This window comes from Ictidomys tridecemlineatus, chromosome 2 (genome assembly GCF_052094955.1).
Source record: "Ictidomys tridecemlineatus isolate mIctTri1 chromosome 2, mIctTri1.hap1, whole genome shotgun sequence".
In the NCBI taxonomy this organism is placed as follows: Eukaryota; Metazoa; Chordata; class Mammalia; order Rodentia; family Sciuridae; genus Ictidomys; species Ictidomys tridecemlineatus.
Window position 1 is genome coordinate 97,132,753 of NC_135478.1, and position 27,619 is coordinate 97,160,371.

The following is a 27,619-nucleotide window of genomic DNA, read 5'->3' on the forward strand; positions in this document are numbered from 1 at the left end:
GGGGCCTGATACATTGGAGGAATTCAAGCAGTGATGGTTTAGTTTTGTGAATACGCCCCACTTCTTGGTGGGACCCCCTGGAACATTCCAGGGACGTGATGTTATTCTGGGATTACCCAGAACCAACTGTCGCTGGCTGAGTCCTGAGCCATACTCCAGCTTCTGGTTGAGAAAACTATTCATACACACTTCACTTCCCAGAGGACACATCTGCTTCTCTAATTAGAGCATTAGTTTTCCACTGAGGGCAACTGGGGACCCCAGGGGATACTTGGCAAAGCTTGGAGACAGATTTTTTGGTCACAACTGCCACTGTGCTATGGCCTCTTGTGGGTAGAAGCCACAGATACTGGTGTCTGCGGCACTCAAGTGTGCTGCCTATTCTCCCATGAGTTCTGGGCCCAAGGGCTGAGGCTTAGAACCCTGCACTAAAGTGAAAGTCTTTCCATAGCCAGAGTCTGTAACTAACACCCAAGTCACCCCGGGATTGTCCCCTAGAGTCCTCAGGGAGAGAGAACCCAGTGGTACCCAGAGAGGAGGAGGCAGATGTGAAGGTGATGTCCAGAGGACGAGGTTCTAAAAGAGAGGAGGACTACACAGAGAGCCCTGGAGACCAGCAGAGGGGCCCTCTTGTGTATTCCAGCCAGTTCTGCTGGGCACACAGCAGGAGCACACCTAACCAGAGAGAGAGCTCAGGAAGGTGGGGGAACACACTTCCCCAGGGTCAGACTGGGAAACCCACTGGGGTGCACATTCTCAGTTGCTGTGTGTGTGGTCACCACCCACAGTGGGTCCACAGTGTGTATGTATCCTCTCTTTATGGATGAGGGCTCAGCTCAGGGCTGAGATCAATGTGCTGGCCAGGCTGTGCTCCATTCAAAAGCATGCATAGGGAAGAATCCTCTCCCAAGCTCTCTCCATGGTGGTGGGATTCACCCCCTTCCTGCTGCAGAATCAGGAGCAGCACCTCCCCTAAGCAAAAACCGAGCAAGTGCACTCCTGAAGGCTGGGAACTGGGGATCCTTCTGAAGGACCTCGCTGGTGAGGCCAAGGCCTCCTTCATGATGAACTTAATGCAAACTGAATAGAGTCCCCATTGGCTCCTGAAAGCTCTTCACCTTTTCATGTGGCAGTCATAAGGGGTGATCTATCACTTTAGCCACACTGTCTGAGAAAATAAAAGTCCCACACCCTGCCCACACTAGAGCAAGGGTGGGGGGCCTCCACACAGGCATGATTCTCTGGTGTCACCCTGGTATGCTTCTGCCACCATTATCAAAATATTCAAAAGATGTAACCTTGTTAGTGGGGGAAAAAAAATAAGCCCTTAATTAAATGCAGTACTGGTCCCCCTTGATAAATCCTTGAAAAAATACCAGGAAGGATCAAACAATTTCTAGGTAACAAATGCCTCTAACAAAGTTAAGGAATATTGATTAAAACATTAAAAAAAATATCACTGGTTAAAATGTATGTCTGATACTCAATCCATAATTTCAAGGCATTCAAAGAAACATAAATATGTGACCTGTGAAAAGAAGAAAAAAAAATCAATGAAAACAACAAAGGATACAAGAGATGTGCATAATTATAAGGGTTTAACTGTTCTTCTAATTGCCTTCTGCACGTTCAAAAGGCTGGAAGACACAGAGACCTAATAGAGCTGTGGGAGAAGCTGCTTAAAGAAGGTGTAAGTTGAGCTTCTAGACGCATTAGCTATCTATGTGAGATCAAACACAGTCTCACACACACACACACACACACACACATACAGGGTTGAGAAATAACATAATGAAACAGCAAATTATATGTTTCACAATTAAATGAACACAAATACACAACAATAGATTGAACACAAATACATAACAATAGAATTAACTCCAAGTCAAAAGCACAGAGAAAGAGAACGCAGAGGGTCAGGGTCTCAGGAAAAGCATAGGCAGCTCGTGTCTATTGGAGCCCTATAGAGGTGGTGCAGAGACAGAAAGCATACCAGAAGGAGCAGGGGCCCATTTTGTCCCCAACTCGTTGATCGCAGCAACACATAGTTCAGAATGCATTCCAAATCAAAATCCCAAAAGGCCTCCCTGCAGAGATGCACAGGTTGGGCCTAAACTTCACATGGAAAGGCAAGATCATCAAACAGCTTTGGGAAAACAAAATAAAACCTCGGAGGACTCTTTCACCTGCTTGTGAGAACTGTTAACAACCTCAGTGGAGCAGACAGGGTGGGACTGGCATGAAGATGAGCAGACCTAGAGCAGAATAACTCAGAAATACATCCACACACATACAATCCGCTGGGTCCCAACAACAGTTCAGAACCCAACTGTGAAGGGAGAATAAACCCTTCTAAAGTGGTGAGACCTATTTATAGAGAACTAGCCCTCAATTTAATAAGAAAAGTCATGGACTCAATATAAAGTATTTGAAATACATGAATCTGTAATTCACAGAAGGAAGGATTCAAACATTCATGAAATATGTAAGAAAATACTCAAATTCATTAGTAATTTGAAAAAAAAACATTATTAAATGTTGTAATACAATGGAACATTCAAAATGCTGGTCAATCATTTAAAAATCAGACCTTAGCAAATATTTTGGAGGAGATATAGAAAAAAGAAATCCTCATACCTTAGGGATGGGAATGTGCCTTTGTGTATTCACTCTCAGAGATCAGTTGAAGAGTCTCATGAAGTTGAAGGTGCATCCTGCTCTACAAACAAGTGCTTCATTCTGGAGTGTGTGTGTGTGTGTGTGTGTGTGTGTGTGTGTGTGTGTGTGTGTGAGTGAGTGAGAGAGAGAGAGAGAGAGAGAGAGTTGCATTCTACCATTTGCAAGTTGAAGAACTGGGGAAGCTGATGGGTTAGCTCCAGTCCAAACACAAGGGCCTGAGACTAGGGGAGTCAAAGGTGTAAGTCCTAGTCTGAGTATGAAGCCTGAAGACCAGGAGCACAGATGTCTAGGTACAGGTAAGATGTACCCCACAGCTCAAGCCAATGGCACGTCCATGGCTCTTCAGCTTTTCTATTCAGGTTCCCAAGGAGTAGATGATGCTTGCCCACATGGAGGAGAGAAAATCTTCATTCAGTCTGCCAATTCAGATGATCATTTCTTTAGGAAACAGCCTCACCACACACCCAGAAATAATGGTTTGTCAGCTATCTGGGCATCCCATAGCTCAGGCACATTTCAGCAAAAAAGTAACCATGAAGCCTGCAGGACAAAGAGAGAGGGCAAAATGAATAAGAACCACATAAATCTTTTAGCTATATACATAACATTTATTTTAAAGTATCAAAGAAAATATATCAAAAATTTAAAAGTTGCCAGAGCTGAATGTTGGGTACATAGGCATTTGTATTTTGTTCTTTGACTTTCTGTAATTGGGTGTATTTTCTTAATTGAAAGCTCACAACTACAAATGTCTCATTTGGTCAGTTCTGCCATTGTTATTTTAATCTCAAATACATTTTTCCTGCATAAACACTCTAAGAAATTCTCCATCTGCCTCTTTAATCAGCATCTACCAAGCAGTCTAACTCATTGCCCTACTTCCAAATAGCAGGAGAATGTCCTCACACCTTCCCTCCTCCTTTTTCTTCTCATTTTAGCACTTTTTAGGTAAAATCTACTTTGTGGACTGGTGTGAATGGCCTTATTTTTGCTTAGTCAACACTTTCCCAGAGCTGTAAACAATAAATCTTGGTAATGAGCAAAATACTTTGGGCACTTCTACTTCCTCACCTGCCAAATCCATGGCGATTTCTCAAGTTGACAACTTGCCCTGCTCCCAGCTCTGTTGATTTTATCAGCATCACCATGACAAGCCAGGAGACAGCAAAGGCAATTGCTATAATTATTTTTTTTCTTAGCCTGTATCTTTCTGACAATACCCCAAACTTTCCAGGAAAATAGGGCTCGGAATCATCTTTAATTTCCTAATTGCAACTTTTAGTAGAGGTATTTTGTTGTTGTTGTTGTTGTTTCTTCCTAGAATCGCCCCTGATAAAACATATTATTATGCAAAATGACTTTTCATTCATTTCTGTTAAAATTTCCATCAGTTAGGAAGACACCCCTCCCTGGGTGATTTAAGGAACAGTATGCCAGGGGCTGGTGGCCTGCAGAACAGAAGCCTGCAGGGCCTTGTCCACTCTGCCCAGGAGCCCTGGGTTGAAGAGGTTAGGATAAGTACTCATGGGCCTGAGTGTTTATCCAACCCTGCAGCTGGGGAGTTTGTATTATGATGTGTATAATAGAATACATAATAGATACCCCGGATTCAAAATTGAAAACTATAAAAGAAAAGAGCAGAGAAAGCCATCTTGCCTTACACTTCTCAAACCCTTAGCCCAGCAAAGTCTTCTTTTTCGCTAGCCCTGCAGAGACCTCCTGATGGTTCTGCAAGCTGGAGCGAGGGTGACTCTTTGCCTTATTTGACACAGGTGGTGCCATTATGCACTAGGTTCTGCATCTAGAGCTTTGATCTCTGACTCCAGGGAAAGGAGAGCCCTGGCCCTCTGCTCACTGAGGATGGAATGGTGGAATGATTTGGCCAGGAGGGGACACCACAGGCAGTCATTTGGCTGGCCTGTGGCAGGCTCAGAGAAGGTCATTCTCCTGCATGCCCAGGAGGGAAGAGGTGAGCCTTGATCCTACCTAGGGCACAGGAGGCCCTGTGGAGACAGGCTACACAGGGAGGAGGAGCGGCACCCACCCACCATATCTCTGACTCCAGAGGGGTGTGAATGCAACTCTCATTTATAGAAAAGTTAATTATTTCATTCACATTAAAACTTACCACTTTTAATCAACCACATGTGCTATAATTTATGCACAATAAAATCAGCAGTTTTTTGTTTACCTTTCAGTGCATGCTGACAAAGGTGCACCCTGAGAAGGCCACCATCAAGCAGAATATTCTCAGTGCACCAAAACCTCCTCAAAGCCCATGGTCAGCAATTCCCTGCCTGCATCTCTAACCCTCAGGATCACTGACAGGCTTCTACCATCATTCGGCCAATTCAAGAATGGTGTGTGAATGGAATCATAAAATATGTAGTGGCTGGTGTGCTTTTACAATTAGATAATTATTTTGAGATTCAATCATGCTCTTCATGTATTATATATTACTTTTTCACATTGAGTCATAGCCCATTCAGTGTATAAATCACAATGTTTATGTATTTACCCACTCATGGACATATGTGTTATTTCTAGATTGGGCTATAATGTCGAAAGCTGCAATAACACCTGCATGCTAGTCTCTGTGTGAGCATAATGTTATCATATGCTTTTGGTAAAGACCCATTAGTGGAATTGCTGTGTTTTAAGAAACTACCCAACTGTTTTCCAGAGTAGCTGTATAAGTTCCCATTTCCATCAGCAACATTTAAGAGACTATGGTTGCTCCAAATCTTAGACAGTACTTGGTATTCTCAGTTATGTTAATTTTAGCCACCAAATGGGTGCAGACTGATATCTTACTGGGATTTTAATTCCCATTCCTAGACTGTATAGTTATGTTGACCATATTTTCATGTATGAGCATTTTTTATATCTTCTTTGTTAAAGTAACTGGTCCAATATTTGACCATTTAAAAAATGGACAGTTTGATTTCCTATATTGCATAAGTACTTCTTATCACTAAATTATGTAGTCTGTATATATGTTATATATCAGGTAAAGGTATTGCAAATATTTTCTCTCCATCTCTGGTTTGCTATGTGTTTGAACATCCGTGATCATATTTCTGCATATAATTCTAGACTCTAGATTCTGTTCTATTGATCTATTTTTATGTCCTTAGGTCACTATCACACTGGTTTGATTTATGTGATTTATCATTAAGCTTTGAAATTAAATTGTATGGTATCACAAATTCTGTTACCTTTTCCAAGATTTTGTTTCATTTATCCTAAGTCCTTCCTAGTTCCAAGTGTTGACTCCAATATTTTGTTTCTACCCCAGGGCCTTTGACTGGCTGTTACTTCCTGCATGTGTGTTTTCCATCCATCTGCCCTTCGGATCCTACATCATCCCCTTGAAAGGAGCCACTGGGCCACAGGCAGAAACAGAATTTGAGTGCTAGGAGGACCCTGCTTCTCAGGCAGACTCAGAAAGACAAGAGCAGCTTGCTTTCTCTAAGAGGTAAAGCATCCACTTTTGAGTCAGCCATCCTTAATGCACTTGGAACCTCAAAACACCAAGAAGAATTTCAATAGCACAAGAGCAAAGAAAATAATGAGAACAAAATCAGAGGAGATGGGAAGGAATCTTCATTGTCCCGCACACCCTGGAGCACTTCCAATGCCAAGTGCCCTGTGACTGTAAATAGGAGCCCGGGTAGAACTTCCCTTATCATACTGCTGAAGTCTAGGGAAAGAGTTAAGAGAAGCCCAGGAGTCCGCTGACATGCTCAATGACATTTCAGTAAAAAATCAAATGTTATTCTCGTCACTTTCAGCTTATCTGATGGTTCTTCAATACTTCTCAGGTGGGCAAAAATTGTTCGGGCTCCCCAAATCCCCAAATGTGAGATCCTGCCCAGGTGAGGAGCTCCCCTTCAGGAAACACACATGGTCGGAACTTTGATTTTAAAACCCAAGGAGCCCGTCACATCTCCTACTTGGCCCATAGTATTAATTACAATAGCCTTGCGCACTTTCTCTTAGGCCAATTACTCTACGATAATTAGGTCTTAAGTCAACCATGGTTCAAAGGATCATGGGCATGTGACTTCCAGAACTTCTTTCTTGCTAATTATACCTGCTCAAGCCATGCTGAGATTTGTTTCACAGAAACGTGATCTAGTCGATAGCTTTGATCAAGAGATATCTGGTCTGCTGAGGCAAATATAAGCCAGACTCATGCGAGAAAGAAAGTAGAAGTCATCATTTTTCTCTTTTGTCCTGCAAAGATTGCTCATATCTAGTGAGAGAATGTAAAAAATAAGATGACCCAGGAGGGGAGACAGTCACTCTGCACACTCCTGGAGCTGCTGTTCTGCAGGGTTCCTGGGGAAGGAAAGTAGAGTCCCATAGGGTAGAGGCTGCAGAACTCCTGGACTTGCCTGGTGCTCAGTACACAGCGAAAAACTGGAAAACCATTGTAAGAAAGGGAACGCTCAGTGAATTCTTAAAGAATGAAAACGAAGTTCAGATAATGATGAAATCAGGATTGGTGTGCACCAGTTCAGCACCTTAGAGGGTAAAAACCACTAATTGATGTAAAATGATAGAATGAAAGGTGCATCCAAGCCACTTTGATTCTTCCCACATGCACTAATGAGGGACTCTGGGACCATGTGATGACCATTCCGAGAGGTTGATCTTTGACATCATTACCATGCCCCCCTCCTCGGGCCACTAAGGACAGTCAATGTATGCTGGGAACAAAGCGTGGCCAGGCAAAGGAGGAATTTCAACGTCAGCTCTGATCCTACAAGGTCAGTGTCCACAAAGCCAGGTCCTTCAAAACCCTGCTTAGTCCTGCCTGACAGTGCATGCCCCCTCAGGTCCAGGTCGACTTATCCATCCTAATGAGTGATGCTGGGAGTCAGAGAATCAAAGAGTCTGAACCCAGTTTCTACATGTAGTCTGATAAGAGTGAGCTCCTTATAGGATCAGACTATTCAACATTTGGAATTCCTGTAAGATGCAGGTTAGCATACCAGTGAAAATCCAAGGAGAAAGGAGAGTTATCAGCAATGGGTAGATAGAGTCTAGTTTATAAAATGCCCCACATCTCCACTCCTCTGCTCACTCTCCACATTTTGGAGAACTACTTCATTCATTAAAACATGCATTTTCTGAGTTTCCAGCAGTTACTGCATGCCTCAGTTGTCCCCAGTGGAGAGAGAGTGATGAGCAAATTAGATGAGGTTCCTGCTCTCCTGCAGGCAGATTGCAGGGAGAAGACAACAACAACCAGACAAGTAAATGAGGCAATTATCAAGTACTCAACACAAGAGCCTTAGGGCCCTCTAAATCATTCCAGCTTCCAATTTCCAAACACAGGACAGCACTCCTGGCCCAGGTGAGGCGGGGTGGAGCCAGATGACTTGTTCTGAGCTACCCACAGTGAGCTTAAGTTTGGTGCTTCTTTTCCAATGAGGTCATCCTTCTCCCCTGCCAAGCACCCACATCTCTCTGCCCTGCACCCTTCCAGCCTGGCTCACAAAGGGGCTGCCCTTGTCCTTTACCTACAGTGGTCAGGGACCTTTGGCTGACCTCAATGGGCTCACAGTAAGTAAGAAAGAAACTGTGGAGCTTTAATGTCACAGAAGCATTTACTGTCACAGAATAAACTCGGTCATCCTGACAGCTTCAGAGATATGTACAGATGAAAATAAAACCAGACAATGTGGTGGGCACATGGATCTGTTTGTTTTGGGGTTAGTTCACTGTAGTCATACCTAATAGTTGGGTCCATTTTGACAAAATCACCCATAACTTGAACTTGATTTAGTCCATTTTAGCCCCTGCCCCCACCCCACTGCTTTCCCTCCCCTCTTTTCTTCCCCTGTTCTCCTTTATCTTCTCCACTGGTCTTCCTTTCACTCATTTATTTATTTTTATTGGTGCTTTATAGATGTACTTAAGGTGGAACTCATCACGGTGTATTTACATATGCGCATTGCGTGATTTGTTAAATTCTGCATCTCCCACACTTCCCTCTCCTTCCCCCTCCCTCATAAGGTCCTTCTGCTTTAATGACCTTCCCTATATCTTTATGATCTCTAACCCCTGCTCTTTCCCCCCTTGTTTTGCTTTAGCTTCCACATGTAAGAGAAAATTTCAACCCTTGATTTTCCAAGTCTGGATTATTTGCTTTGGCATAATGTTCTCCAGTTCTACCCATTTACTGGCAAATGTCACAATTTCATTCTTCTTTATGGTCCAGTGAAACTCCATTGAGTATGTCTACCACATTTTCTTTATCCATCCATCTATTGTCAGGCACCTGAGTTCATAATTGGGTTATTGTGAATTGTGCTGCTATAAACTTAGAGGTAGTTGATCTTTGTTCTAAACACCAATGAATGGTATAGCTGGGCCATATGGAGATTTTATTCCTAATCTAAATTTCCATCCTGCTTTCTAGAGTGTTTCCACTAATTTGCAATTCCACTTTTTCCTTTGCTGGGCAGAAGAGTTTCAATTGGATGGCTTCCCACCTATGGATTCTTGGTTTTATTTCTTGACCTTTAGATGTCTCCTTAAAGAAGTTAGTGCCTGCACTAATGTGACAGAGTGTTGACCCTTAGCTTTGTTCTAGTAGTTGCAAAGTTTCTGGGCTACTTCTGAGTCTTTGATCCACTTTGAGTGGATGTTTGTGCAGAGTGGCATCTAGTTTTATTCTTCCACATATGGATATCCAGTTTCCCAGCACCAGTTGTGAAAAAGGCTATTTTTTTCTCCAACATGTATTTTAACAACTGGGACAAGTATCAAATGAGTGTTAAGTTTGTGGGTTTGTCTCTATGTTTTATGTTCTGTTTCATTAGTCTTCGTGTCTATTTTTGATGCCAATACCATGCTGGTCTTATTTCTATAGCTCTAGAGTATAATTTGGGATCAGGTGTTGTGATGCCTTCAGCTCTTCTTGTTCAGGATTTCTTTTGACTGTTCTATGCCTCTTATTCTTTCAAATTAATTTTAGAACTTATATTTGTGGCTCTATGAAAAAATCATTGGTATTTTGATGGGGATTACAGTGAATCTGTATATTACTATATCAGTATTATTTCCAATTTGATATTATTAATTCTACCAATATAAGAACCTGGTAGTTCTTTACATTTTCTAAGGTTTGCTTCAATGTATTTCTAGTGTTCTAGATTTTTGTTTTTATACCAGGACTGAACTCAAGGGCACTCAACCACTGAGCCACACCCCCAGCCCTATTTTGTATTTTATTTAGAGAATCTCACTGAGTGGCTTACTTGCCACTGTTGAGGCTGAGTTTGAACTTGCAATTCTCCTGTCTCAGCCTCCCAAGTCACTAGGATCACAGGCATATGCCACTTTGTAGAGATCTTTCACCTCCTTGATTAGATGAATTCATCAATTATTTTAGAAGTTATTGTGAATGGGATTGTATTCCTGATTACTTTCTCAGTAGAATCACTGTTGGATTATAAGAATGATATTCATTTATGAATGCTGGTCTTGTAATCTGCTACTTTATTGAATTTATTTATCATCCACAAATGGAGGTTTGGGGGCTTCTAGATATAGGATCATGTCAGAAAGAATTAGACTTCTTCTTTAGCTAATTGTATTCCTTTAATTTTCTTTTCTTGCCTGATTGCTCTAGCTAGAGTTTTAAGAACTGCATTGAATAGTAGTGGTGAGAGTGGACATCCCTGTCTTGTTCCTAATTTTAGAAGAAATGCTTTCAATTTTTCACCATTCAGTATGATGTTTGGCTTTGGATTAGTCATATATAATCTTCATAGTGTTGAGGAAAGTTTCTTTTATCCCTAGACTTTTCAGCATTATTAACATGAATGAGTACTACATTTTATCAAAGGTCCTTTCTGCATCTACTGAATTCTATTTATGTGGTGAATTACATTTATTGATTTGTGTGTTAAACAAATCTTGAATCCCTGGGATGAAACCCACTTGTTTATGGTGTATTATGTTCTTTTTGTTGTTTTCCATGTGGCGTGCTTGTATTTTATTAGTATACAAATTTGCAGTTATGTTCATCAGGGATATTGGTCTGCAGTATTCTTTCCTTGATGTGTCTTTGTTTGGTTTGTGTGTCAGGGTTATACTAGCTTCCTAGAATGTATTTGGGAGGTTCTGTCTCCTTCAGTTTCATGGAGTAATTTGAGAACTGATGTTAGTTCTTATTTTTTTTTATTGTTGGTCGTTCAAAACCTTACACAGTTCTTAATACATCATATTTCACAGTTGGATTCAAGCGGGTTATGAACTCCCAACTTTACCCCGTACACAGATTGCTGTATCACATCAGTTACCCTTCCATTGATTGACATATTGCCATTCTAGTGTCTGATGTATTCTTATTTAAAGGTCTGGTAGAACTCAGGTGATAATTCATCTGGTCCTGGGGTTCTCTTTGTAAGTAGGCTTTTAATTGTTGTTTCAATTCTGTTGCTTCATATTGGTCTATTTAGTTTTTTTTTTTTTAAATATCATCCTGGTTCAATTTGGGCAGGTCATATGTATCTAGAAATTTGTCAATATTCTTCTATCTGTGGTCTGTCTGGGCTTAATATCAAGAAGTATTTTTATGTAATTAAGTGTAATGACATTTAAGTGTATATTTTATATACTAACTTTCTATCTTCTTTTTGGATTTTCCCCTTTATCAGTATGTAGTGACCTTCTTTGCCTCTTCTTTTTTTTTTTCTTTGATTTACATTGTCAGATATAAGGGGAGCTACTCCTGTTTGCTTTTGGACTCCATTTACATGACATTTTTTCTACTTTCAGACTGTGATTGTCTTTTCCTATGAAATGAGTCTCTTGAAAAAAGCATATCATTGGATCTTATTTTTAAATCTATTCTGCTAATCTACATCTTTTAATGGCGGAGTTGAGGCCCTTTACATTCAGTGTCATTATGAATGTGTGTTTTTCTTTCACTACCATTTTGATTTATTTGCTGTATTTAATTGTCTTGATTTTAATATAATTGATTGCTCTTCTAGTGATCTTGATCTATTTGGGATTTCTTTAGGGCTTCTTTTGTGTGCAGTATATCTTTGGGTATTCTTATTAGTGTTGGCTTAATGGTCATTAATTCTTGTAGTTTATCTTGTTGTTTGAGCACCAAATTTGAAAAATAACTTTGCTGGGTATAGTAATTTGGCTGGCAATTTTTTCAGAGCTTGGAATATCTTATTCCAGGCCCTCCTTGATTTTAGGGTCTGCATTGAGAAGTGAGAAGTGAGCCTTATTGTCTTGCCTCTGAATGTCACTTCATGTTTTTTTCTCTTTTCTCTCACAGTTTTTAATATTCTTTTATCATTTTCTTTTCCTTTTTTTCTTGGTACTGGGGATTGAACTCAGGGACACTCAACTACTGAGCCACATTCCCAGCCCTAGTTTGTATTTTATTTAGAGACAGGGTCTCACTGAGTTGCATAGCACCTCACCACTGCTGAGGCTGGCTTTGAACTCGCAATCCTCCTGACTCAGCCTCGAGAGCTGCAGGGATTACAGATGAGCACCAATACACCTGGCTTTTATCATTTTCTTTATCAAACATACTGATTAAAAAGTGACTTGCAGAGGTTCTCTCTTACTCTCATCCATTTTGGATCCTATGTGCCTCCTGCCTGTGGATATCTATCTCATTTTTAATATGGGGAAAGTTCATATCACCATCTCACTAAATATTCTTTATACCTTTATCCTGTATCTCCATGTTCACCTCTATCCTAATGACTCTCAGGGTTTTTTTCTCTGAATGCTGACACAATGCTCATGTATTATTCTCATCATGCTATTTCCGCCCTTTACCACATTCTGAGTAATCAAATTCTCATACCCTATCTTCACAGCCTGAAGTTCTATTTTCTATGCTATCACTCTGTTGGGGATCCTTTCAAGTGAATGTTTAGTTTGACTTTTTCTGTCTTTCATTTCTAGGAGTTCCAACTTGTGTCTTTTTAATATCTCTATTTCTCCATTAAAATTGTCTTTTATTTCTTGTTTTCTGTGTTGGTTCCTTAGATCTTCTTTTAGTTCATTAAACTTTTAAAAATCAGTTATTTTCTTAGTACTTCTCTGGAATTTCAACCACTTACTTATCTATAGGTTCCTTTGTTGGGGGACTGTGAATTTGGAGTGATAGATTTGTTTGCGTGTCTCTTCTAAGGTCTTATGGTTATAGCTCGGTTCGCTTCCACATTTTTATGCATGTCCTTTTGAATGTAGTTATCTTCTTTGTTCTGAAATTTCTCTCTCTCTCTCTCTCTCTCTCTCTCTCTCTCTCTCTCTCTCTCTCTCTCTCATTTTCTTTACCATACCCTTCTACCATGATGTCCTGTGTCATCTCAGGCCCAATGCCATAAAACTAGTTATCTATGGACAGAGACCACTGATGCCATGAGCCCCCTAATAAACTTTTCCTCCTCTAAAATTGTTCTTCTGAGATCTTTTCGTCACATTGGCAAAAAAAGCTCACTAAAATAGTTGTTAGAAACAGTCTTGGTGTTAGCAACCAGAAATCAGGGATGTCATCTTCACCTGACTCTCATAACTGAGAATTATGTCTTCTCAGTCTTTATACCACAGAATGAGCCTGGCTCATTTTGAAACACAGGGAACAAGATATATACATTTGTGGCAGTGCTGCATATGTAATGTTGGATGTATACCTAAATTAGCAACAGTTCCTCTGATGCACAATCCAGTAGTGCATTCCTAATGTGTGTTGATAAGCCCACTCACAATGTGATTAAGTGTCTTCAGCCAAAAATGACCCAACAGCTGAATAGACTTATTAGCAAGAAAAAAAGCTACAAACTGCTCTCTGAGTTAATTGAACACCTTTAAATTGCACTAGTGGATTTGATGTTTTTTTTTTCTCCCAGTGCTAAAAAGTTGTTACACATAAGTAGGACAATTCCTAAACAATAATGCTTAATAGAGAAACACTAAACCTTTAACTCCTAATTTTCCCACCTAAATTAAATCATTGTGTATTGTTTCTTTAATTATTCGGTTGTTATTCTTTGAATTGATCTAATAGTTATTCTAATTATTCTCTAGCCTTCTGATCAGGATAATTACTTCTGAGCAGAAACAATTTCTCTTCCCAGTATGTCATTAGTTTAAAATGCACTGGGTCTTGAGAAGTCGAGAACAGGAGGGTAGAGAAAGCAGGCAGCACACATCCTGCTAAAGCTTTGCAACTATGTTGTTGTTTATATTTTTCAAAATATAACTCCATGAAAAATAGTTTCAGAATTGTGGAAGAAGTCTCAAATACATTTATCATAATAGATATTAGTTATTATTCATTATTATTAATATTATTATTATTTTAACAACTGTGCTCTCAGCGGCCAGCATAACTGACAAGGCCTCTTTTCAATGCATTTTTCCATATTCATTGAGAGAATTTTCCCATAAATGCTCACACCAGTAATCCACATGACCAGGAGCTCACAAGACCCTGCACAGTGAGGTCTATTTGTACCCATCAGCCAGGCCTTGAGCACCTACTGTGTGCTTGACATGGCGTCAGATGTGGGGTCTCCAGCTGCACAACATGCAAAGGTCCGTTCATTAATTAAGTTGGCCAGCTTGTCCTGGGCACCTGTGCAAGGCCACAGACTTTGATGGTTGCTGCACATTCAGGGGCCCCAGAGTCAGCCTGCTGCCTTCCCTGTTGGAGGTGGACTTTGCAGTGGACTCAAAAAGGAGGCCAATGTCATGGGCATGTAAGAGGGCACTCAGGAATGCTAGTGGGGGAGGATTTTGGAAAGTGTCTGAGGAGCCCAGTCCATAGAAGGATCTGGGTCAGTGGGGGAAGAGGGCAGGGCATAACCCCTGCAGGGACAGCAAGTGCCCGGAGGTGGGAAGAGCTGGGCATGAAGCGAGGAGATAAGGCAGCAGTCCTGAGCGTGGAGAGTGAGGACAGGTGCCTGTGACAGACTTCAGTTCCAGCCCAGGGACAGGCTGAGCTGCTGCCCATTGTGAAAGTCAGTGGCATTCTCTCTGGAGACAGCAGGAGGTGACTCCCTCCACTCAACAGCAGCTCCTTGCAGAACAGAAAACTGCAGGACTCACAAGCATCGTCTCACCTGCTCAGTCTGTGCAGGCTGCTGGAGCAGGTGACCTGGCACTTAGAGTCCTTTATGCACAACACAGTGTATTGTTCACAGCCCTGAGGACTGGAGTCCAAGTTCAAGGCACCAGATTTCGGGTCGGGTGAAGTGCAGTACTCATAGTGCAGCCTTCTGTCCACCTGTGGAAGATAGAAAACAAGCGCCCTGGGCCTTCTGGAGAGCAAGCTCCTTGGGAGGGAACCAGCTCCTCAGGCCGATGGGAAGTGACTGGCACCTCTTAAAAGAGCTCCTCTTTGTCTTGTCCTCCAAAGCCCCCACCTCTGAATCCCATCACACAGGAACTGGGTTTCAACATGCTGATGTGGGAAATGAGCACTCGGGCCCCAGCACAGGCTCACTTTGCAGAGCAGGACCTTCTACTGCAGGTCCCAGGATGAGGTTCCAAAGAAACCGTTCCAGCCCCATGTTGCAATGAGCCAGGAGGAGACCTCAGCACTGAAATCTGTGACCAGGCCATTCCTGATGGCACACCTGCAGATGCTATATAATTGCACATTGGTGTCTCCTAAGGATGCTTGGTGGCTACATCCACACAGAGGGAAACCGGGAGCTTCTAGAGACATCCACACTGTCCACCCTCCTCAAGACACTGCTTCAGCCTCAGTTTGCTCTCAACATGGGCACCCTGGAATGGCTGCCCTGAGTCCCCTCCTTCCCCAGGGACATGAGGCTGGGACATCTGAATAGCATGCATTTTTGGAGCAGATGGACGAGCACTTCCCAAGCACCTACTCTGCACCAGGCACTCTGCTAGACATCCAGGCAACAAGCATGAAAACATGGGCCCAAGGAAGCCTCTGTCACATGTCATTTCTGTGGCTGCATTCAACTCTCTGAAGCTGGATACATAATACAGAGAACAGAATTATTCAGCTCTGAGTCGGAGAGGTAGGTCTAAGAGCACGTGCCTGTCTCTGTTGGGCTCTGGTGAGGGCCCTGCAGCAGATGACATAATAGCAGGAAACAATCAAAGAGATGCCATAGGACAAGACAGGAGGCAAGAGAGGGAGCTGAAAGGCCAAACTGGCTTCAAAACCTGCACTCCAGCGAGAACTTGCTCTCTCTTGGGATTAGAACTAAGCCCTTCTGAAGGTGGCATCCCAAGAACTCACCACCTCCTGCTGGGCCCCAGCTCTTAGAGGGTCCACCTCCTCCCAGACCACCACACAGGACCCAGAATGATCACAAGGATCCTCAGACTGAGGAAAAGGGCTCAGTGAGCAAAGGAGGTGTGATGAGGAGGAGGGGAGGGGAGAAAAAAGGAGCAGCCCCCAAATCAAAATACTCAGATTCTTATGAAAATGCAAACCATGAGCTAACCAGACCCTTAAAAAGCAAACAAACAAAAAACCCTCTAATTCTGAATTTTAATTACCTTGAAGGATAAGCTTCCTTTAGCTTATTCATTCCATAATAATGGATGAGAAAAGTTAATAGTCTTCTAATTATAATACTTTTCATTACAAAAAAAAATTGCGGTTTGCATTTATTAGTCTGCCCAAGGATCTTCACAGAGTGATGCTTGAATTTCCATCATGCAGGGAACAAAGGGCAAGCCAAGAGACGGGAACCTGCACGGCACCACCCAATCCTGCCTCTTCTACACCGAAGTAATTAAACTCATTTGTTTTTTGGAAGTTTTAATGAGCCTGTTTTCCAGAAATTGGGCTCTATGAAGCTTCAGCAGACAGTGCATTTCATGAAATTAATTAGGCAAGAATTTTCTCTGAGTATCTCACCTCGCCACACCACACTGGAGTCCCCCACAAAAGGGTAAAGTAGGAAGAACATTGGAGGATATAAAATGAGATGTAGGTAGCTGCATCCCTTGCTCTGGCACACAACACCACCCCCGGCACCCCCCCTCCCACAACCTTGACCATCTCATCCATCCCTGGTGCTCACGCCTCTATCCATCCCTGAGAAACCTCCTGGAGGAGGCACTCCAGAGAGCTTTCCAGAATCTGGTGGGGGGACACTTCTGGCCCCTCACAGCTGAGTTTCCTGCTGAGCTCAGCCAGCAGAGAGCTCCTAGGCACAGGCAGAGAGGGGACAGGTGTGGGGGCTAAAGCACACTTGCTTAAGCAAGAACCCTCAGAAAAATGATACAAAATTACTAACACAACTACCAGCACAGAAAATGCTATTCCCAGTAAAAATGGGAATCACAATTTACAAGTTCTAGAAAGCTGAGTAAGGCCTACCTGATATTCCTCCACAGCACTTTTCTTGGCTGAGGTTGGGGTGTTTCTGTTGCAGTGTTTTTGCAGTACTCGGTGCTCACTAGCTCTTTGTTATAGACCAAATAAAAATTCCTCTGGACGGTATTCTTGATCCAGTAGGGGAATCACCACTTCCTCTCATTTTGCACACTCCTGCAGCTTTGTTTAAACCCTAACAGTTCATTGATTCCAACAATGAACTGCATTTCCAACCCCCAAAGAGTGGCTTTACTTCCTTTGCACATCCACACCTGGAGAGAAGAGAAGGATTCCTTGTTGGGGAAGGTCTCTGTTGTTGGTGGCACTGATCACATGCCCAAGGCTAGTGAGTGGCAAGTGAAATGCCAGGGGGTAGCTCTTCTTGGGGTCTAGTTGCTGTTCACAACTTGTCCCCACACTGCTTCCTGAAGCCTGGCAGCCTCAGAGCCCCACAGGTGTCACAAGGTCAGGAGTGGAGGAGCCTCACTTTGAGACCCTTCTCCTTCAGCGGCTGCAGTGGATGGGGAGGGGAGGGCATTAGCACTGAATGGCCTACTTCAGATGCCAAGAAGAACATTCCCAAGACAAGCTGGTGCCTCCCGTGCCTGGTATTCACCGTGCCGCAGCTGCGGGTTCTCCTCATGGGCTTTATGCACTTTGAACTAGCCAGGACATTTCATCCTCTGCCCTTGCTGAAAGCCACAGGCAAACACAACCTTACTCGGCACCTCTCTGCCAGGCAATATCTGGTAAGGAGGGTGGTGGTGAGTAACATGATTGACAGGGGCTCTACGGAAGGACTTCTGTGCTCCTCTGCCACATCATATCACCAGGCCGGTAGCCGAAGGGAGCTGGTACACAGGAAGGCTCCAGGAGGACCCTCGCTGGGTGGAGGCACAGTCCATGGTGAGGGCACCTAATCAATAGCTAGGCGTGAGGGATAAAAGCCAAGTTTGAAAGGATCAAAAATTAGACCAAAAAACAGACCCAGGAGAATAAGCAACCTGAGGGGAAACCAGCTCCCTGGAAGAACTGCAGGACATAGTTTGAGAGCCTGGTACATAAATCCCTGAAATCTAGGGCTGGGAAGCCCCCAAAGGGACCCTCAGGCTCCCCCCTATAAGATGGAAGACGCCGCGCCACAGGACACACATCACCAAATAGGTTTCCGCTTTATTACAAAAGGCTGGGTGTTTATATAGGTCTAGGGAGAGGTCACAGGGCTGAGGTAGATAACATGTCACCCGTTTATTGGCAAGCTTTTCCATATGTCAGTTCCGGAGCCCAAGAAGTTAATTCTAATTGGGGCTAAGGCTTCCCACCAGCAGGGTTTGAACGTTGGCCCTGGTGGGAACTTTTCGCGCCAGTGAAAGAAACAAAGAGGGGAAAGAGTGTCGTTAGACGCCATGTTGGGGTTTTTCTCTGGGGTGCTGCTGCCATTATATGTTTTCCCAACACCACCCACACGGCTAGGGTTTTGTGCTTCCTCTGTCTGCAAAGCCCGCCTCGGAGATAACAGATCTGGATGCTTCTCTGCCCAGCTGTCCACAGTATCTCTGTCTTGGGAGAGGCTTCCTGTCCCTCAAGCAGCTGCCCCCCCCCACCACACACACACACACACACCACTGTCCCCACTGCATTTTTATTTGCATTATATCATTTCACTCAAATCCTCTCACTTAACATATTCAGTGTGTGTCTTTCCACCAGAGTGTGGATTCCTGGTGATGAGTAATTTTGTCCAGACTCATTTCTTGCTGTACTGCTAATGTCTCCCCATCAGTCCCTATAAAAAATTTACATTTCAATAAAATGATGAACCAACTTATTTTACAGGTTAATAAGTGGAGATCCAGAAGGGTTAACTAATTGCCAACAGCCACCCATCCCCTGGTGGCAGAGCTCTGGGACTCTCTCACCTAGAAATCTGGTGTTGGTGAACTCAGTCCCTGAGAGTAATGGCACTTGGGACTCTTGATCCTCCTAGTAACCCAAAGTCTGATGATTCCAAGACATGAAAATATGGCAAAGATGACATATTTCCTGTAGCCAAGTCTTTAAACTTGGGGAGAAACTGACATTGAAACCTTAAGCACAGTATGTGACCTCCAGAGGAGTATGAGAAGTTTTCCTCCTCCTCCTCCTCCTCCTTCTCCTCCTCCTATTCTTCATCCTCCTCCTCTTCCTCCTCCTCCTCTTACTCCTCCTTCTCTTTTTTTTTTTTACTAATGAAATCAGCCAATAAGAAAATCCTTAATTACAGAGAATGCAAAGCCACTTCAGCAGCCACGGATTGTCTGTGGTGGATGCTGTGGGTTCAGGGTGACACCAGCCCCGACCCCGAGATACTTGCAAGCCCTCCTGAGGAGATTTGCTAAGAAGCCCAGAATCAGCTGGGGGCAGTGGCAGTGTCACAGACAGTACCAAGGAGGCCTGAAATAGTCACAGCCATCAAACGTCCTATGCCATGGCCCATTCCAGGGAAGCCAGAGCTCCAGTCCCCAACCCAACAGCTAAAGACGGAGGTGGCCTGGCCCCACAGACACCCAACATGCTGAGCCCAGGCAGAGAAAAGTCCACAGACCCAGAGAGTCACCTGTGTCACAGCTGCCCGAGGCACGTGGATGTCCTGCTCTGAGCAGAGCTGAGTCTGGCTGTGAGGGAGTCCAGCTGGGTCCAGGCTGAGGTGGCCACCACTGCTTAGGGGACCTTTTAGAAGTGGGCATGAGCAGGGCCTGTCCAGGATGCAGGAGGAAAGGATGAGGCCCCCATCTCCTTCCCTCCTGGCAGAGAGGAGCCAAGGCAGGTGGCGCCTCCCGAGCTTTCTGTTAAACCAGGAGCAAGAGCGTCCAGGCCTCTGCCAAGCTTCTGAATATTTCTCTTCTTAATTTTCCCACAAATGCAGTCATGGGTTTCCAGAGATGATCAGTGCAGGCCAGCACAATCATAAATAGAGAAAATGCAGCATGAATGAAAATTGATCTTATAAATCAGAAATATCAAAAGTTCTCAACATGAATGAGGAGAAATCTATAAAGAGCTCCCAGTGCTCATCACATAAAAGGAAGGCACTTGCTTCTGAAATGCACACTGCACATCCATTACCATCCGTTCCTATTGTGCCAATAAAGGGATGTAGGACTCACTGTGGATCCCTCTTCAGGCTCCAGGGAGGGTCCGCTAATGGAGGAGCATAAATATTGGTCTTTAAAAATATCCTGCCACTAATGAAAACCCATTTGCCTCCCAAGTAGGATTTGAATAAAGCAGTGTGGGTCAGGAAAGGTCTGGAAGGATCAAGTGGAAGCTTTATTTGGCTCCTAAAAAGTAGTTCAATTGATTTCCATGTCCTTCATATTTGGGAGACAAATGCCAACCCTGCAAACATGAGGCAGCTGGAAGTCTCAGACAGCCTGGACCAGTTAGATACAGAGACTTCCTTCTTCCGTTCCTCATCTCCATCCCTGAGCTTAGCTGGTCATCTCATTAACAAGGGCCCCTGTGTCTTAGGCATGAAGCTTTGTGCACAGCTCCCCTGCAAAAGTCACATACATAATTGTATAGAGCTATTATGGATTAAATGTTTCCATTCCCATGAAATTCCTATGTTGAAGCCCTAACCCTTTATTTGACTATAGTGAAAATAGAGCCTTTGAGGAGGTTATAAATATTAAATGAGGCCATGAAAATGGGGCCTAATCCCATAGGATTGATGCCCTTATTTAAAGAAGAAGAGGCACCAAATATGTCTTTCTCTCTCTCTCTCTCTCTCTCTCTCTCTCTCTCTCTCTCTCTCTCTCTCTCTCTCTCTCTCTCTCTCTCTCTCTGAGCATGTACCACAAACAGGTTCTGTGAGGACAGCAGGAGATGATGGCTGTCATCAAGGTAAGAGGAAAGTCTTGGAATGAAACAGACCTTCATGGCATCTTGAACTTGGACTCCCAACTCCAGAACTGTGGAAATCAATTCACATCGTTTAGGTTAGCCCTCTGCGGCATTTTGTTATGGAGTCTGAGCAGGACTAATACATCTGTCTCACCAGAATTTCATGGGTTGTAAATCTATCAACTTTTTTTTTTCCAAGAAAAACACCAAACTACATTGATGATTACCACTCTTAGGAATCTGCACGGAGCTTACTGACAAAGACATCTCTATAGAACTGAATCCACCTGATGGACACACCAATACTGATGCCAGATTCTGTGGGCATGCATGGAAAATGCCCAGCTGCCCCCACAGCAGCCACCCTCTCCCTGGGTGATGGCCAGTCAGCTTTTGGGATCCTCAGGCCACATCTTGAAGGAAGGCATTTCTCACCTCCTGGACAAAATCATATCTCTGTTTTGAAACTCTTAAAATTCCTTGTGTTTTCCTTCAAAGTACCTCACAAATGTACAATTAATTCTGTGCAAGATGGTCTCTGATGAAGTTTCATATCACAGGGGCAACTGTAAAGGACAGGGTCTGCATCTTTTCCAGTCTGGTACCCAGAACTCAGAACAGTACCTGGCACAGAATAGATGCTTATGGAAACACACACACACACACACACACACACACACACACACACACACACACACATATATATATATATATATATATATATATATATACATAATAAAATACAAATGTGCATTCTAAAGTAAACTTGATTGAAAGGTTAAAAAAATCTAAAGGGTGGAATTCGCTAGTTCGGTCTTATTTTAGCTGGAGCAGTGCCACCTTTCCCTTCTTGGTAGTGGCTTACCTCTGGTCTGGGGTACCTGTGCCCCAGGCACTTTCAGTCCTCCATCTGCACCTTCAGGGATTATCAGGTCAGACAAACCATTTGCATATCCCCTTTCATTGGCCATGGTGATTGTTCAGAGAGGGGCACATGACTCAGCCTGGGCCAATTAGACCCAAGCTGAAACTTGGGCTAGACTTACTGGAACTGAGTTCTCTGCAAAGTTGCCCAGCTGATAGGGAGAAAGTCAAGGCTCTAGGGCCATCTGGTCACCCCAAGAAATGAACAAAGCCAGTGCAAAGCAGTGGGACAAGGAAGCAGGTTCTCAATGGGGTTATTATAGCCCTTAGATCTGGCTAGGCCTGAGGTCACATATTCTATTGGACTTTTTAAATTTTATTATTATGTGAGCTAGTTTGTTTTCTCTATGAATTGAGCCCTTTGAGATGGAGCTCGGCAACTTGACAAGTCAGAAGTAAAATACCAGCAAATCCAGGAAACATCAGCCAAGTATATGTTCAGCTAAACTCCTCATGACCAGACGGAGCAAAATGAATTTAGCTTTCAGTGGAAAAGAACTTCTCAGAAGAGGAGAAAGCAGGCTGGGCTTGGGGAGGTAAGATTCCTATGGATAGACGGCAGAGCAGGGTGTACTGGACAACAGGACCACGTGGACAGAGGCTGTGGATGGAGGCCTGGGGAGGGGACAAGAAGTACCCACCCTGGCTGGTTGTGGAGACAGGGAGGACACAAGAAGAAAGGCCAGATGAGTATGACCAAGCTGAGAAGAAGTGCTCAGGGTATAAGGATTAGGACGAGAACTCAGGAGAAACAGAGAAGAAAGCGCTGGGTCAAAGCACCTTCAGAAGAGGTGGGTTGAGGGCTACCTGCAGCCAGCTCGCAGCAGGCTTTGCAAACCAACAGCACCAGATGCGGCCCCATTGCTTGGTGGGAAGGGGCTCTCCAGCTCACCACGACCCACTACTACCGATGCAGTGACATGGCCACTTCTAGTGTCCTGTCATCAGTCTAGCCAAAGTGAGCACATGGGTCTGACCCTGACTGAGGGGACATTCCTCCCACAATCAGATAGCAGGCTCCAAATCCATTTCTCTAAATTCCCAGGAGGATCTGTGGTCACTCTTAAAAGGTCTTAGAGCCCCAGGCTTCAGCCATGGAGGGTGTGGCCAGCATCACTGGTTGAGGGTTCTGGTCTGAGTTTTTTTTTTTAATTTGTTCTTTTTAGATATTTATGACAGTAGAGTGTATTTTGATGTATTAAACACACATGGAGTATAACTTCCCATTCCAGGTGGTGGGCACAGGACCTCCATTAACATGAGGCAGGGCTAATGTTGGGTCAGCTGGGAGGCTGGGAAGCGTAGAGCCCCGTTCATACTGGGGAAGACAGGCTGAGCTCTGGGCTCAAGTCTTCCTGGAAGGAAGGAGGCAGGAGATAGACACCACAGCCTCACTGGCCCCCTGGCTGCTGGCCCCAGGGTCCTGCTGACCCGGATGCACCTTCAAAGGCTTCTGTGAACATTTTGATTTTGTCACTAAATGGAGCACAGCATTTCTCCTTCAGCTCCACCCACTTCACTCCCAAACAGGATTTCCCAGCTGCTGAGGGTCCCTGACATTTCCAATGTACCTGACTTTCGTTCCTGAGTCCAGGATGGAAGAGAACTGAGTCCTCTGGAGACCACTGGGGCCAGCACCACTAGAACACATCACTGGTACTAGATATGATATCCACTAACAAGTGTGAGGTGCGGGAGAAGAACCGGGAGATCCTCACATGTAGGTAACACGCAGAGACCACTGACCACTCAGATAGTCTGCCTTCTGCCTTCCTGAACTGCTCTTAGCTACATGTTTTCTTAAAAGAAAAAAAAGCTTCTAGACCACAAGAGTGTTTTATCTGTTGAGCATTTTAGCCACCAGGGTTTGGGGTTTTATTTTTATAAGCAGAGTTATGGGAAGAATTTAAGTAGCTGATGTTCCAAGGTGATCGAGCTCAATTTGAGACAGTTATTCTAATGGTCCCTGGAGCCTCAACTCATCTAATGCTGCCTGGGCCTCTCTGTGTCCTCTACCCTCCGTCCTCCTCAGCCTTTGCCAGGTGGTCTCCACTTGGGTGACCTAGTCAAGGAGAGTGTGGTCTGGCTTCTCGCCTGTGCTTGCACAGTTTTGGAGTATGATAAGGCTGATCAGGTGAGTAAATGTTTCAGAACATTAAAAAACGTCATCTTTATTTTTAGTTAATTCCCTTCAGTGTAGTTTTGTTATCATCTGAAATATAGTTGGGTTAATTTGAACATTCAGTTAAGTTTTTTTTTTTATTCCTTCGCATCTTTATTGATTTCTTGTTTTCTTCTTCTAGAAGTCAATCTTATTCAAGAAATTACACAAGAGGTGCCACTAGTTCTCTTATCCCATCTGTCCCTAATGTCCACGCATTCCTTTCTCAGGTAGCTGACTTCATTGCTATTCAATGTATTTTCCTGTGCTTTGTTTCCTAAAGGATAAGCAGAAACATATATATTTTAAAAAAGTCTCCCCTTCTTTCTTTCACAAGTGTAGACCTTTTACTTGATAATATCTCCTGGAAGCCTGATTGATAGCTTGTCTTCCTGCCCATTGACAGCAGCATCAGGGTCCACCGTGTGGTGGACAAGAGCTGACACGGGCCATGCCCCGTGCCTGGATATCATGGCGGCAACCTCCAGGATGGCTACAGGGGTCCCTGCCCCTCCCATGTCTTACCAGGATCAGTCTGTGTGACCAACGGCAGAAGGCAGAAGTGAGGACAGTGTGGCATTTCCAAGAGTAGTTAATGCAAACCACAGATTTCATCTTAGGCCTCTCCTTTGCCTGTTCTGCAACTTGGATCTCCTGTTCTGGGAAAGCCAGTTCCATGGTTCCAAGGACACTTAGCACTCTCAGGAAACAGAAATCATCTTTCCTCCATTTGTTTGAGTATCTAATGAACAGCAAAACCCTGAAGAACTGAGGCCTGCTAGTGACCATGTGAGTGGTTTAGACATGGACCTCCATCCCTGGCCAATTGGTGATGGCTCCATCCCCAGCAGACAGTTCAACCACAGGCCCTTGAGAGACCATGACTAGATCCATCAGCCATGGTACTCCTGCATGTCTTTTCTGCAGAAAGGGTGAGATGGGAAAATATTTTTGTTTTAAACTGCTATGGGTTGGTATAACTTAGTACCTAGAACAAGATGATTATATTTCATTACATAAAATTCTATATTCATTTCACAATGGAGAGAAGTCACTTACTTCAGTGGGTACTATAAAGGATGAAAGCACATGGAAATGTTTGAGATAAGCATTGAATCTATTAGGATGTTTTGTTCTTTGAATAACAAGAGTTTTCAAAGCAATAAAGAAAGGTATTATCTTTCACAACAAAAAGTGTAAAGATAACTCCTATACCTTCCTCGAATGAAGACATAGAATGGAATCAGAGGAAGGTATTAATATTTGTTTGTACTGTAAGCTATGTAATTTTGCAAGTGACTTTATAATTTTACATATGTGTATATTTACGTTTAAGATAATTGCACATTCACACGAAGTAGTCAGAAATAGGCAGAGAGAGAGCCCATGCACCATTAGCCAGCTTTCCTCCAGTGCCACCATTTTGCAGGACCACAGTACATCATTACAAACAGGAACTGGACATTGATACAATCCACTCAAATTTCCTGATTTTTCCAGGTTTACACACCCACAGTTCTATGCATTTTTTTCACTGATGTGGACTTGTGTAATCACCATTGGCATGAGGAGCAGTCTTTCCCAAACTCCCCTATCCTGCTCACACCTTAATCCTTAGTGTCCACAGATCATCTCTCCAAAAGTTTAATTTTGTCATTTGAAGAATGTCATCACAATGTCATAGAGCAGGGAATTAGCTCTGAATACTCAGCATAATGCCCTGGAGTGTCATCCAGTTTTTGTGCACAAAGAGTTTGTTGTCATTGACTAGCATTCCATTATATGGAGAACATTTGAGTTATTTCCAGTTTGGGACTTAAGTGAATAAAGTTTCTGTGAGATTTCACATTACAGTTTTTTTTTTTTTTTTTTTTTGGTACATATAACTTTTTTCATTCCTTGGAAAACATGGCCAAGAGTGTCATTACTGGGTCATATCGTGCCCTGTGTTCCTTTTAACATCAGACAAGTTCAACACAGAAAACCATTCCAAATAGAGGGCAGGAGGAAGAGTGAGATGCCATTCAATAACTGGGAGAATTTAATTCAGAAACAAATACAAAACATACGTTCACAAGGAGGGAATCGGCTAACTTCTTTAGGAAAAAAGAGTTGAAAGTTTTTATAGCAAATAAAAGACATCTCTCCAAACCAGCAAACACCACAAATCGAGGAATATTTCCCCACTGATGAAACGACATCTTAAATACATTTCCACAGGGGAATGCACTTCACGAACCCCGCTCTTCCCAATCTGGCTCAATTTCACAGCACTTGATTGTCTTCTATTTTATTTTCACTGAGGTACCAAAGAAAACAAATGGAATAAGGAAACCATTATCAACAGATAATAGATATATTTTCCTGCAGTTCCAGGGCTGTGTTGCATCACGGTGGCATCTGTTCATGTGGAAGATGCCACTGCATCACAGATACAGATGCCTCGAATGCAAATCAATTATAACTAATATCCATTTATATCTAAGATAAATCCACTTTCCTTGTGAATAAAGACCTACCACTCCAACACGGAGAGGGAAACTACTCCAAGGTGGGTGTTGCCCTACCCCCTGCAGCCATGTCAGTTCTTCCCAGAAAAGGCCCTCAACTGCCATTGAAAAGTCAGAGACCAACATTTCCTCAAAGGGAGACCAATCAACTCCTGTCCCCATCCTCCTGAAGTCCTCGGCTAAGCTGGAGTTCTCCAAGGCAGAGCCCTTTCTAGAATGCTATGCTTTAGCAAATGAGCAGACAGCCAAGGGGACCCTTTTGAATATGTTACTCACAAACCTGAAAATTACAAGTGGGTCCTTCTGCCCATCACAGGGGACAATGGTGGTCTTCTCCTAAGCATCCTTCACTGCACACCTGGGTCTCTCATTATCTACAAATAACAGGAATACTAACTGAAGTCCATGTTCCAACTCAGGAATACTCATAACAGGAGCACTCAGGTGGCCTCACTCAGAGCAGAGAGCTCCCTGAAAAGATGCTCAGAGACTCCCTGTTCCCTACCTGAAACTCAACAAGAAAGGCCCTCTGAGGTTTGAGGTGCTCTTGGGCAGGTGAAAAGAATTGAACCTGTATTTGAACATCCAAATATGTCCTGGAATAAGGAGAACCTGGAGGACCACATATGCCACTGGCCCATACCTGGAGTTAGGCAAGAGTTCAGGGCCAACATCCAAGTTAACAGGGCAAAAAGCCTGCAGAGACCACTTTCACCTCACCTGGCACCAACTAGGAGCTCGGGATTTCCCCCAAACCACCTTGAGACTCAAAGCTTTGCTTAAGAATGCAAACCTCACTGACAATCTTCCGCTCATTGTTGCAGTTTATTAACAGGGAAGAATATATCTCAACCTCAGCCAAAGGGTGTGATTAGCACAGAGGATCCCTGGTATGGGTCCACGCTCCTCTCCTGTGGAGTCAGGTCATGCACCCTCGACCTATCGACATGTGCCAACGTGCACAGAACACGGCCAACCTGGAAGCTCCCCTGAGCCTCCCTGCTCAGAGATTTTGTTGAGGCTTTGTTATGCCATCATGATTGATTGGACAGTCTCCCTGACCACTGATTCCAATGACCCCAATCTTACCTA

The 27,619-nt window shown here is 43.5% G+C and overlaps 1 long non-coding RNA gene across 1 annotated transcript; it reads right to left on the reverse strand.

Annotated features, from left to right (window-relative positions):
- Positions 1 to 2,420: 2,420 nt before the first annotated feature.
- On the reverse strand, positions 2,421 to 17,153 carry LOC144375273 (uncharacterized). Its single transcript, XR_013434891.1, has 2 exons — positions 14,802 to 17,153; positions 2,421 to 3,219 (listed from the first exon to the last, which is right to left on the reverse strand). It is a non-coding gene; the product is annotated as an uncharacterized LOC144375273 (long non-coding RNA).
- Positions 17,154 to 27,619: the final 10,466 nt, after the last annotated feature.